Genomic DNA, 12,410 nt, shown 5'->3' with positions numbered 1-12,410 from the left:
ACAAACTAAACCTTACAATACATTGTATATTTTTTTCCTAGAGGAGTATGTAAAATGTCTAGAAAAAATAATTTTTATTTTTTCCTTAAAAAAGAAAGCACAATCTTTATCATCATTTAATCCTTACTGTCTATATGCGCTTCATTTTAGAGAAATAAAAGTGTTCAAGCATAAATAAAACAGGAAATAGAGCATATTTTAAACCAACAGACAAAACCCGGAAGTATACTCTAATACAGCCATACATACACACGCACACACATACTTTGTTTTAAAGGTAATGGTAGTAAAAATAAAAGTCAAGTTTTATTGGAAATAGAAAAGAAAATGAAAAATATTTTAACAAATCAGCAAAAATTGGAAAAAAGAATTTTGTATAAAAAATAATTTGATGCAGTATTTTTGGTAAAATTATCAAAAGTGAAAAGGATTCATTAGTTGTTGTAAGTGTTAAGAAAAAGAAGGATTTTTGAAAAGAAAACAAAAAACTTTCGAAAATTTATTTTTATTATAAAAAATTTTAAAAAAATTTGTTTCTTATAAAAAAATTTTAGAAAAATTGGTCGAAAATTTCTTTTTTTATAGAAAATTTTCGAAAACTTCTCTTCTATATAGAAATTCTCTTCTATATAATACTCTAAAAATTTTTTTCTATATAGAAAATTTTAGAAAATATCTCTTCATTATATTAAATTTCTTTATAGAAAATTTTCATTCTTATAGAAAATTTTTCATAAATTTCTCTTATATAAAATTTTACAAAAAATTTTTTTCTCCTAAAAACTTTTTCAAAAAATTCTCTTCTTATAAAAAATTTTTCCAAAAATTTCTCTTTTAGAAATTTTTTCAAAAATTTCTCATATACAAAATTGTTCAAAAATTTCACTTATAGAATATTTTTTAAAAATTTCTCTTTTTCTAAAAAAAATTTCAAAATTATCTCTTTTTTATAGAAAATTTTACAAAAATGTCTTCTCCAATAGAAAATGTTTAAAAATTTTCTCTTCTTATAGAAAATTTTTAGAAATTGCTCTTCTTATAGAAAATGTTTCACAAATGTCTCTTGTTATAGAAAAATTTAAAAAAAATTCTATTGGAAAATTTAAAAAAAATTTCTCTTAAGAAAATTTTAAAAAAATTCTCTAATAGAAAATTTTAAAAAATTCTCTAATAGAAAATTTTATAAACATTTCTTTTATAGCAATCTTTTCAAAAAAATTACTTGATATAATAATTTTCCAAAAATTTCCCTTCTTATAGAAAATTTTCTGAAAATTTATCTTATTGAAAATCTTCTGATAATTTATTTTATTTAACATTTTCCCTTCTTATAGAAAATTTTCTGAAAACCTTTTTTCTTAAAGAAAATTTTCATAAAATCGCTTTTTAAAAAAAAATATTCCGAAAATTTCTCTTCTTAAAGAAAATATTCTAAAAATTTCTCTTCTTAAAGAAAATATTCTAAAAGTTTCTCTTCTTTCTAAAAATTTTTCTTTTTATAGAAAATTTTCTGAAAATTTTTCCCCCTATTTCAAATTTTCTCTTCTTAAAGAAAACTTTCTGAAAATTTCTCTTCTTAAAGAAAATATTCTGAAAATTTCTCTGAGCAATTTCTTATGGAAAATTTTTCAAAAATTTTTCTTCTTATAGAACATTTTTTAAAAATTTCTCTTTTTCTAAAAATTTTTTCAAAAATATCTCTTTTTATAGAAAATTTTACAAAAATTTCTTCTCCAATAGAAAAAGTTTAAAAAATTTCACTTCTTATAGAAAATTTTTAGAAATTTCTCTTCTTATAGAAAATGTTTCACAAATGTCTCTTGTTATAAAAAAAATTTTCAAATTCAATTTTTTTTCAAATTTTTAAAATTTTTTCAAATTTTTAAAATTTTTTAAAATTTTTTAAAATTTTTAAAATTTTTTAAAATTTTAAAAATTTTTTTAAATGTCTCTTATAGAATATTTAAAAATATTCCCTTATAGAAAATTTTAAAAACAGTTCTCTTATAGAAACCTTTTCAAAAATTTATCTACATATAATTTTTTTTAAAAATTTCCTTTTATAAATTTCTCTTCTTATAGAAAAATTGTCAAAAATTTATCTTCTAACAAAAAATTTTTGACAAATTTTTAATCTATTAAAAATTTTACAAAAATTTCTCTCCTCATAAAAACTTTTTCAAAAATTTCTCTTATAAAATATGTTTCCAAAAATTTTTCTTCTTTTAGAAAAATTTTCAAAAATTTCTCTTCTTTTAGAATATATTTTAAAAATTTCTCTTTTTCTAAAAACAAATTTCAAAAAAAATTTCTTTTTATAGAAAATTTTTAAAAAATTTCTTCTCTAATAGAAAATTTTTAAAAAATTTCACTTCTTATAGAAAATGTTTCACAATGTGTCTTGTCATAGAAAAATTTTCAAAAATTTCTCTCATAGAAAATTTAAAAATTTCTCTAATAGAAAATTTTAAAACATTTCTCTTATAGAAATCTCTTCAAAAAATTCTCTTCATATAGAAAATTTTCCAAAAATTTCTCTTCTTATAGAAAATTTTTCAAAAGTTTCTTTTCATATAGAAAATTTTTCAAAAGTTTCTCTTCATATATAAAATTTTATAAAAATTTTGCTTCTTATAAAAAATGTTTAAATATATATCTTTAAAGAAAGGATTACTTTCTAGCTCTTGCTATAAAATATTGTTTCTAAAAAGTATTTCTCTTCTCTTTCTTAGCTTTTTATTTTCTTGTTTGAAACCCACGAACACCTTTAATAATAAATTGCATTTCTTTTTCTTTAAACAAAAACTCATCAATTACATTTTTCAATGCCATCAAATAAAAGCCTTGCAAAAAGAAATCTTCTTCAAATCCTACCACTTAAATTCTTCCCACAACTTCAATATTTAAAATTAAAAAAAAAAAAAAATATTTTCAACTTTAAATGACAAACTTTTTAGTAAACATTTGTTAAAAGTAAACCTAGAAAAAAATGGCAAAATCTTAGTCCTGCTTTTAACTCTCAATAAACCACAGAAGAAGACTTTAATAACTTTAACGAAGGAAAAAAGTTTTCCTATAAAATTCGATATAATTTGTCAAGTTTATAGCATTCAACTGTCACACAAGTTGCATTACAAAATGATGAACTGTTTGCAGGAAGATGCCACAAAAAAGTTTTTGATCAAGAAAAAAGCAACAAAAAAAAAAAAAAACAAAAATAATAATAAAAAATCTATAAAATGAAAAGATTTGTTATGTTTTTTTTTGTTGTATTAAAAAAAACACTAGTAATTTAAAGAAAAGTGCAATTTATATTAAAGTTTAGAATGAAGATTATACAATTTTAGAAATAACTTTAAAATACTAGTAATTTGTTAGTTTTAAATAGTAATTGGAAATTTAGAATAATTTTATGTTGAGCTATAGCAGGTGATAATCTTAATATGTCGAGAATATTCCAGGAACTGTTCATTAGTTTGTATAATAATTTGAGGCTTTAAATAAGCCTCACATAACACTTGATTAAACCTTAATTGAAACATATTGTATTCTTATATTATATGTAAGCCTAAAAGTATGCATCGCATTTGATGGATAAAAGAAGTTCCCGGAATATTCTTGAAAATTTTAAAAATTTCATAAAATTGTTTAAAAAAAAAAAGAAAATGTAGCGTATTTTGCATTCATTAATACCTTTTATATTTAATCCCTAAATACTTTAAGTCGAAACACTTAAGATTTTTAAATTGCAATTTATTTTATCTTTAAAAATAGTGTATTATTACATATGTAGTTTATTTTTTAAAATTTTAAACAATTTGTTGATTGTTATATTGAAAAAATCCTTAAAAAAACAACAATATTTTAATTATGCTTTCACAAAAGAATTTCCATTGAGTAAATTTTCTACAATGCACAATATTTGTGGAAAATTTTCTTTAAAACTAAAATGTTGCTGTTAAAGATATGTAAATCTTTTCAAACAACACATACACAATGATTATTGTCTATGGTAAACTATTGCTAATTTTCTTGAACAAAAATATTAAATAAGAAAATATAATAACTATAAAGTGAAAGGAGTAATAACAAAACAATTGTTTTAAAATATTTCAAGAATTATTTAATATTTATTTACTTGAAAAATACAAATATGTAAATATTAGGGTTGATTTTTAATAATCAGCAAAAGGTTTAAGAAGAATCGATGCTGTATTTTAGATAAATTTACAAAAATTAAAAAGGATTTAATTGCTGTTGAAAGAAGAACATTTTCGACGAATTCTTTTCTTATAGAAAATTTTGTGAACATTTTTCTTTTTATAGAAAATTTTCTGAAAATTTATCTTCTTATTGAAAATTTTCTTAAAATGTATTTTATGGAAATTTTTTGAAAATTTCCCTTTTATAGAAAATCTTCTTAAAATTTATCTTGTTATTTTAAATTTTCTGAAAATTTTTCTTATAAAAAATTGTTTTTCTTATAGAAAATTTTCTGAAATTTATCTTTCTTACAGAGAATTTTCTGAAAATATATCTTTTAAAAAATTTTCTGAAAATTTCTCTTTCTTACAGAGAATTTTCTGAAAATTTGTCTTTTTATAGAAGATTTCACTTTTTATAGAAAATTTTTTCTCTTATAGAAAATTTGATGAAAATTTCACTTATTATAGAAAATTTGCTGAAAAATTTCTTTTCTTATTGAACATTTTCTAAAAATTTCTCTTCTTAAAGAAAATTTTTAAAAATTTCACTTCTTATAGAAAATTCCTAAAGAAATTTTTCTGAAAATTTCTCCTAAAGAAATTTTTCTGAAAATTTCTTTTCATATAGAAAATTGTTTGAAAATTTTTCTGAAAATTTCTCCTAAAGAAAATTTTCTGAAAATTTCTTTTCATATAGAAAATTGTTTGAAAATTTCTCTTCTTATAGAAAATTTTCTGAAAATTTCTCTTCTTATAGAAAATTTTCTGAAAATTTCTCTTTTTTATAGAAAATTTTCTGAAAATGTCTCTGTTTATAGAAAATTTTCTGAAAATTTCTCTTATTGAAAATTTTCTGAAAATTTATCTTATAGAAAATTTTCTGAAAATTTATCTTATAGAAAATTTTCTGAAAATTTATCTTATAGAAAATTTTCTGAAAATTTATCTTATAAAAAATATTGTGAAAATTTCTCCTAAAGAAATTTTTCTGAAAATTTCTCCTAAAGAAATTTTTCTGAAAATTTCTCCTAAAGAAATTTTTCTGAAAATTTCTCCTAAAGAAATTTTTCTGAAAATTTCTCCTAAAGAAATTTTCTGGAAATTTCTCCTAAAGAAAATTTTCTGAAAATATTTTAAAAATTTCTCTTATTAAAAAATTTCTCTTATAAAAAAATTTCTGAAAATTTCTCTTCCTTTATCTGAAAATTTCTTTTCTTATAGAAAAATTTCTGAAAATTTCATTCTTAAGGAAATTTTTTTTAAAAATTACTCTTAAATAAATTTTTTGAAAATTTGTCTTCTTCAAAAAATATTTTTTAAATATTTGTGTTTTGAAAGAAAATTTTTTGAAAATTTCTCTACTTAAAGCAATTTTTAAAAAATTTCCCTTCTTATAGAAAAATGTTCTGTCCATTTCTCTTCTTTTAGAAAATTTTCTGAAAATTTATTTTCTTAATGAAAATTTTTCTTCTAAAAGAAATTTTTTTGAAAATTTCTCTTCTTAAGGAAAATTTTCTGAAAATGCCTCTTCTTATAGAAAATTTTCAAAAAATTTTTCTTCTTATAGAAAATTTTTTGAAAAATTCTCGTCTTATAGAAAGTTTTAGGAAAAATTCTCTTCTTATAGAAAAATGTCTTTTCTTACAGAAAAAAATTTCCAAAAATTTCTATTCCTTATAGAAAATGTTCTAAATAGTTCTCTCCTTTATAGAGAAAATTTTGTAAAAATTTATTTTCTTATGAAAAATGTATTTTCTTACAGAAAAATATCTCCAAAATTTTTTTCTTTATAGAAAAATTTCCAAAAAATTCTCTTTTTTTTAGATAACTTTCCAGTGAAAAATATTATAGATTTTTATTTTTAATTTTCCTCCTTTATATGGAAAATTTATCAAATTTCCTTTTATTATTTAAAGAAAATTTTTGAAAACCTCTGTTTAACAAAAAAAAGTTTGAAATAGTGGGTTATTTTACCAAGGAAGTGTACTGGTTCTATCAATATGGGGGTTATAGTTTCGATTTCCATCTGATACTCTAATAGTTTTCAATACCTTGATAACTAGAACTCCTCATACTTTTTCAAATAAAAAAATAATTTGCCAAAGACCTCCCTATTAAACATTTATGGACATTCCAGAAGAAAATCAAATATGTAATCAAACATATACACATTTACATACCTAAATAGTGTGTATAGAAATATTTTAAGATTTATTTTCTTTTTACCATATTATTTATAAAGACAAAAGCCATAAAAATTCATGAGAATCCATATTATAGATTTAACACATATTGTTGTTTACCTATTCAATATATACAAAAGTTAAAGAGATTTTCTATATTTATAGAAACAAAAATGTCCAACCTTAAGCCAATTAATGTTTTGGTCAGCCTTTGTTTGGATTTTGTTATAAGTATTTATGTGTTAGTTACATACAAACATTTTTACATTATTTACTTGTATTTGCTTACATACAGTGATGAAGAATGTAATTTTCTTTTTTAACAAAGCAGATTAAAAATTTTTGCTTAAACTTACTTAAGCAGATAAAAAGTTTTAAAGTATATTTTAATATTTAAATCTAACTAAAAATATTAATCTAATTATATTTTATAAACATTTTCTAATGAAATAAAAGCAGAAATGTAAAGAAAAACAATGAAAATTTAAATGGATTTTTTTTTTGGAAAGTTCTTAAACATTAAAAACAAAATTTAGTTTTAAAAGATTTAAATATTTATGTATATTTTAAAAGTTGATAACATTTACTAACTAATTAAAAAAAATTCAATGGTTTCTGATTAAAACATTGGCATAATCACTTCCCTCCGCTCCTATAACTGAAACGCCTACAAGTATACAAAATAAACCTTTACAATTTTTCCAATCACATTCCTTTGTTTAAATTTTTATTGTTTTGTATTATCAAAAGTGTAACAATTTTATTGTCATTCTTACCTCAACCAAAAAAAAAAGATTGTCAATAAAATTAACATTAAGTGCATGTAGAAAATTACAAAACACATTGACATATAAAATATGTATATACCACAGATTTTATGTACAAGTATTTTAAAAGGATTTTAAGATTTTTCTTAAATAAAAATAAATAACAAAATAAAAAGGGGAAAGTCTAGTAGATGTTGCTGCCAATGATGCTGATGGTTATCTCCCTTAAACGAGTCTCTAGTATTAACATCCAATATATGTACAATACACTACAATTTTTAACACTAAGACTAACAAATCAAAATACAATTGAAAATGTTTATTTTTCAGAACAATTCAATCAAAAAAAAATAAAGAAATCACACGCCACCCCACAACACCTAACTCTAACAAGCCAAAATACCAAAATACACATACAAGGAAAATGTGTGTACAAATATGTTGTGTATTCTAGGCAAATATACTATATAGATGTATGTATGCATGTGTTAGGAGGAGCTTTAACCCTTTAGTGGTTGTGGGAGTCTAAAGTGGTCTCTCTTAAAGTCTCTCTTATTAAAGTTTAAGAACGAGAAACTCTAGTGTAACTAATATAAAAAGCTTTTCAACAAAACTTAAAAAAGCTTTTAAGGCTTTTCTAACAACTCTTATCGTACCACAAAAAATGAAACTCTTTTCACAAATTCAAAACAAGAGTTTTTTACCAAAAAGCTTTTAAAGCTATTAACAAAACTTTTGTAAACAAAAAAGTTTTTTTAACAAAACCTTTTTCTTCTTTTTTAACAAACTTTTTAAATCTTTGTTAAAAAGCTTACTTAAGCAAAAAGTGTTTAAAGCCTATTTAAGGCTTTCTAAGCTAAAATTTTTAAGCTAAAAAAACGTAAAAAAGCTTGAAACAACTCTTATTGTACCAAAAAAATAAACTCTTTTCACAAATTCAAAACAAGAGTTTTTTTTATCAAAAAGCTTTTAAAAGCTATTAACAAACTTTTTTTTAACAAAAAAGGTTTTACACTTTATTTAATAAAAAGCTATTTAAGCTTTGTTCAACCACAAGTTTTTAATGCTTTTTTAAACAAAAAGTTTTTGAGTTTTTTTTAAGTTTTTAAACTTCTAGGATTAATTTAAGCTTTTTCAAGCTTAATTTAAGACTTTCCAAGCTAAAAAAAGAAGAAGTAAAAAACACAAGCTTTTTGGTGTAAAAGCTTAAACATTTAAGAACGGGAATCTCTAGTGTAACTAATATAAAAAGCTTTTTCAACAAAAATATTATTAAGAAAATTTTTCAAAAAGCTTTTAAGCATTTTTAACAAAATATTTTAAAGCCTTTTTAACAAAACCTTTTTCAGCTTATTTAGCAAGCTTTTTAAATCTTTGTTAAGCTTTTAAATCTTACTTAAACAAAAAGCTTTTAAAGCCTATTTAATACTTTCTACGCAAAATGTTTATTCTGCTTAAAAAATTATTAAACTAAAAAACTCAAAAAGAAGCTCTTAAGGCTTTTGTAACAACTATTATTAAGAAGAAGTAAAAAACACAAAATGTCTTTTTTTCATTGAAAAGCTTTTTTTACAAAAATAAAAACCTTTTAATCACTACTTACTTAAACAACTTTTTGTTAAATAAGCTGAAATGGCTTTTGTGAAAGAAATTAAAAAAAAGCTTTTGCTAAAAAAGCTTTTTTGTATAAAAGCTTAAACAAATTTTTAGATTTTATTTTTTTGACAAAAACTAAATCAAAAAGAACTATAATAAGCTCAACTTAAGAAAGCTTTTCGCAGTTAAAAAGTTTTGTTAAGATCGCCACTTTTAAACAAAAGCTTTTCTCAAGAGCTTTTTTGCATACAAACCTAACTAACCACTTTTGCGTAAAAGAAGAGCATTAATTTAAATTTAACTTGTTTAAGCTTTTTCGATAAAGAAGCTTTTTTAATAGTCAATGTTAACAAAAGGGTTAATTTAAACAAATAAAATTGTTGCAATCAAACAGAAAAAATAAAAAGAATTGAAAATTGTGGTACATTCTATATTCTATATAGATTTGTACATTTTCAATCAGCTTGAGATTTTAAATAAATAACTTAAAATGGGAAACAACAATAAAAATTAATAAAACTATTATTTTAAAATTTGAAATTTAAAAGAAAATTTATTTTTGTTTTAAATTTTCAAGAAAAACTAGAGAAATTAATGAAAAACGCACAGTAAAGATAAAATTGAAAAATTTTAAAAAAATAAAAACATCAAATATACCTTTAATCAAAAAGTCCTTATTTTCATGAGTCCAAATTTTTCAAAATTTTTACTCACAGTATTATCGTAAAGCATACAAGTGGAATGCATAAATATCACAAATATCTCCCATAAATTCTTTAAAAATATATGTACATTTGACATAAAACAATATCTTTGCACTCATAAATAATTTCACTTAAACGATAATGTGACATTTATGGGAATTTTTATTACATTACAAGTGAAGTAAAATTAAATAAAATAAAATCAAATAAAACGTATTTTATTGTCTTTCAATAAACAATGAATAAATTACAGTTAAAAAAATCATACATACACAACTGTACCTTGAAAAGAACATCAACAATTGCAGAAAAAAAATACAAAAAATAATAACGTAAATTAGTATCATTAGCATAAATAATCATTTATCAGAGAAAAAAATATAATAAAAATACAATAAAGAGAAAACAATAGCAAGTATATGCTGTAGAGAAAAAAAAATATATAATCCTATAAAAATAAACAGGATATAAAAATCTATTTACACTTACTAGCGCTTCAATATACAAAGATGCCAACACTATTGCATTTGACTTATAGTTTCACTTACTCATATATTGATACTTTAGCAATTTGATTTAAAAGAAAAAAGTGAGCTTTTTTCGAGAAGTATACACACAAGTGTAATTCCATCAGTTTTCGATTATATAGTATAGTGAAGGAGTTTGTAGTAGAAGATGTGTGTTAGCATACAGGTGCTATTCACGCATTACATCAAATGACTTTTTGATACTACAACACAATAAAAACAACCAAGAGAAACAGTATAACAGCAATTTTAGTTTATATATACATTTGTTTTAAAAACAAAACTTGTCTGTATTTAGGTGACCTACACTTAGAAAAGTCTGATTGTTATATCACATCGAATTAGATATTAACATCTTGGGTTGGATGGTACAACCACCACCCCCCATATAAGGCCCCGATCAGAAAGTGATTTTAGCCTTTATAATTAGTTTAAACATTGTACATCAAAACAAGTTTCTAAATAGTTCGTTCATTAACCCAAGTCGCTACAATATTTTTAGTGTGCACCTGAAAGTATGCTGTATTTTCAAGCAATGATCATCTAAATTCTTGGAATATTCTCGAATAAAATTGAAATTTGAGAATTTTATAAGATGTTTTCAAACATTGTGAAAACTCATAATTGAATATCGTGATGCTTATATTAATATCCATATAGAACACGATTTTGATGGCGAGGGGCATATTATTAAATTCCATATTTAATTTCTTTGAGTGTAATTTTTTCTGTACCAGTATAAATGATATTTATCTAAAATTGAAATACAATCAGTTTTTAGTGTTTTTGTAAGAGTAACAATTTCTACTAACACCATTAAACAAAGTGTCATGACACGGTATCGTCATACATACAATAAAAATACATTTTTACAATTTGAGGAAAAAGTGTGGATCTAAAAATTTAAAAAGAAATTAGAAATAGCACTTCTAAGATAAAACAGATCATTTTCTTAATAAAACTATGTATTTCCAAATATTTTCGAGAAAATTCTCGGAATGTTAAGGTTAACTGCTGAGACATACAGCATACTTTTAGGAGCTTCGAAAAATATTAATCAAACTATATAAAAAAAATATAACAAAATGAAATCGTCGTCGCCTAGAAGTATGATATATTTCTGTGTGATGTGTCTAAAAATTCCTGAAATATTCTTGAAAATATTTGAAATTTTAAAATTATGTCCCTTTTTTAATCCATTTCGCAGGCAGAATAATTTCAATATTTCTATAATTTGGTATCGTAAAACTAGTCAAACCAAATTCCGTTTTCAATCCGTAAATCCTTACTTTCAGAATATACTGTAGATTTCAATATACGAGACATATGCAGCTGTATGCTCTAAAATGTGTGTATGTGTGATTATAGTATACATTTCTCCGTGTCCTAGTCTTAAGAAAATAGTATATATCAGACAAATTTTCATATATAATATGAACAAAGTATGTGTATGCTAGTTTGTTGTTATTGTTATTTTTGTTCACTTAACAGCAAATGACACTAAAAGACAAGACGTTTGAAAATCAAAAACATCAACAGCAACAACAACATGGACAAAAGCTATTACAATGTGAAAATGAAGTCGAAGAAGATGAAGATGAAGAGAAAAAACATTTGATTCAATTGATTGAAATTACTGAAGTATAAAATGCATTTTGATTTTCTTAAAATGTCAACATTTTCACAAAAATATCGATAGACTTACATGCATACATGCACATTGATACAATAAATACTAATACAATTACACAGACACACTTAGGCAAACAGACAAGTAACCCAGCAAACAAAAAGGTATAAGAAATTTTAAAAACCAAGAATAGCTCTAAATTGTTTGGAAAACTGAATGATTTTTTATTTGGACAGCAAATTAATATTGGAAATTTTTTGAATTTATGTTTGCTGGGTTATTTTGATTTGATTTTTTGAGTGTAAAGTCATGTAAATCCTTATAAAAGACAAAAACATTCGATTAGAAATGATACAACTTTGTTTATGTTTTCTCTTTATTGTCTCGGCCCCTTCCACAAATGTATATGTATGTGTTTATTTGTAAAAGGATATGGGTATGAGTATCCTGCTTAAGTTAGATGAACCCATATAAATGTATGTTTATAAATGTATACACTTTAAATAATGATTGTTTTAATTCTTTAAACATGTTTTTATTTGTTTACTTAATGTGTGTTCACATTAAACAAATATTCAGTAAAATACGCTTAATTACTTTGTGGAAAAAGTTTAGAGATTTAACATGATTTTAATAGAAGCAGCATAACAGCATGGGACTACAATAATTTGGAGTTACAAATATTAGTTTTTAATAATTATTTAAATGAAATTATTGCATAGTTAGTTCCCAAAATAATTCCCTAATGGGAATCTAGCTTCAATTTTAAGTGTGTTTTTGTAAACTGTTTTGTATTTG

At 22.1% G+C, this 12,410-nt stretch overlaps 1 protein-coding gene across 1 annotated transcript in view; it reads left to right on the top strand.

Moving 5' to 3' along the window:
- LOC119599851 (chitin deacetylase 1) overlaps positions 1 to 12,410 on the top strand; it is an 81,475-nt gene that overhangs the window by 29,572 nt on the left and 39,493 nt on the right. The window lies entirely within an intron of this gene.

Source organism: Lucilia sericata, unplaced genomic scaffold, assembly GCF_015586225.1.
Source record: "Lucilia sericata isolate MDLA Ls3-8-SP2 unplaced genomic scaffold, ASM1558622v1 Contig000093F_arrow, whole genome shotgun sequence".
In the NCBI taxonomy this organism is placed as follows: Eukaryota; Metazoa; Arthropoda; class Insecta; order Diptera; family Calliphoridae; genus Lucilia; species Lucilia sericata.
Note: the sequence above shows the minus strand (reverse complement) of the source record. Positions and strands in the feature narration are given on the sequence as shown.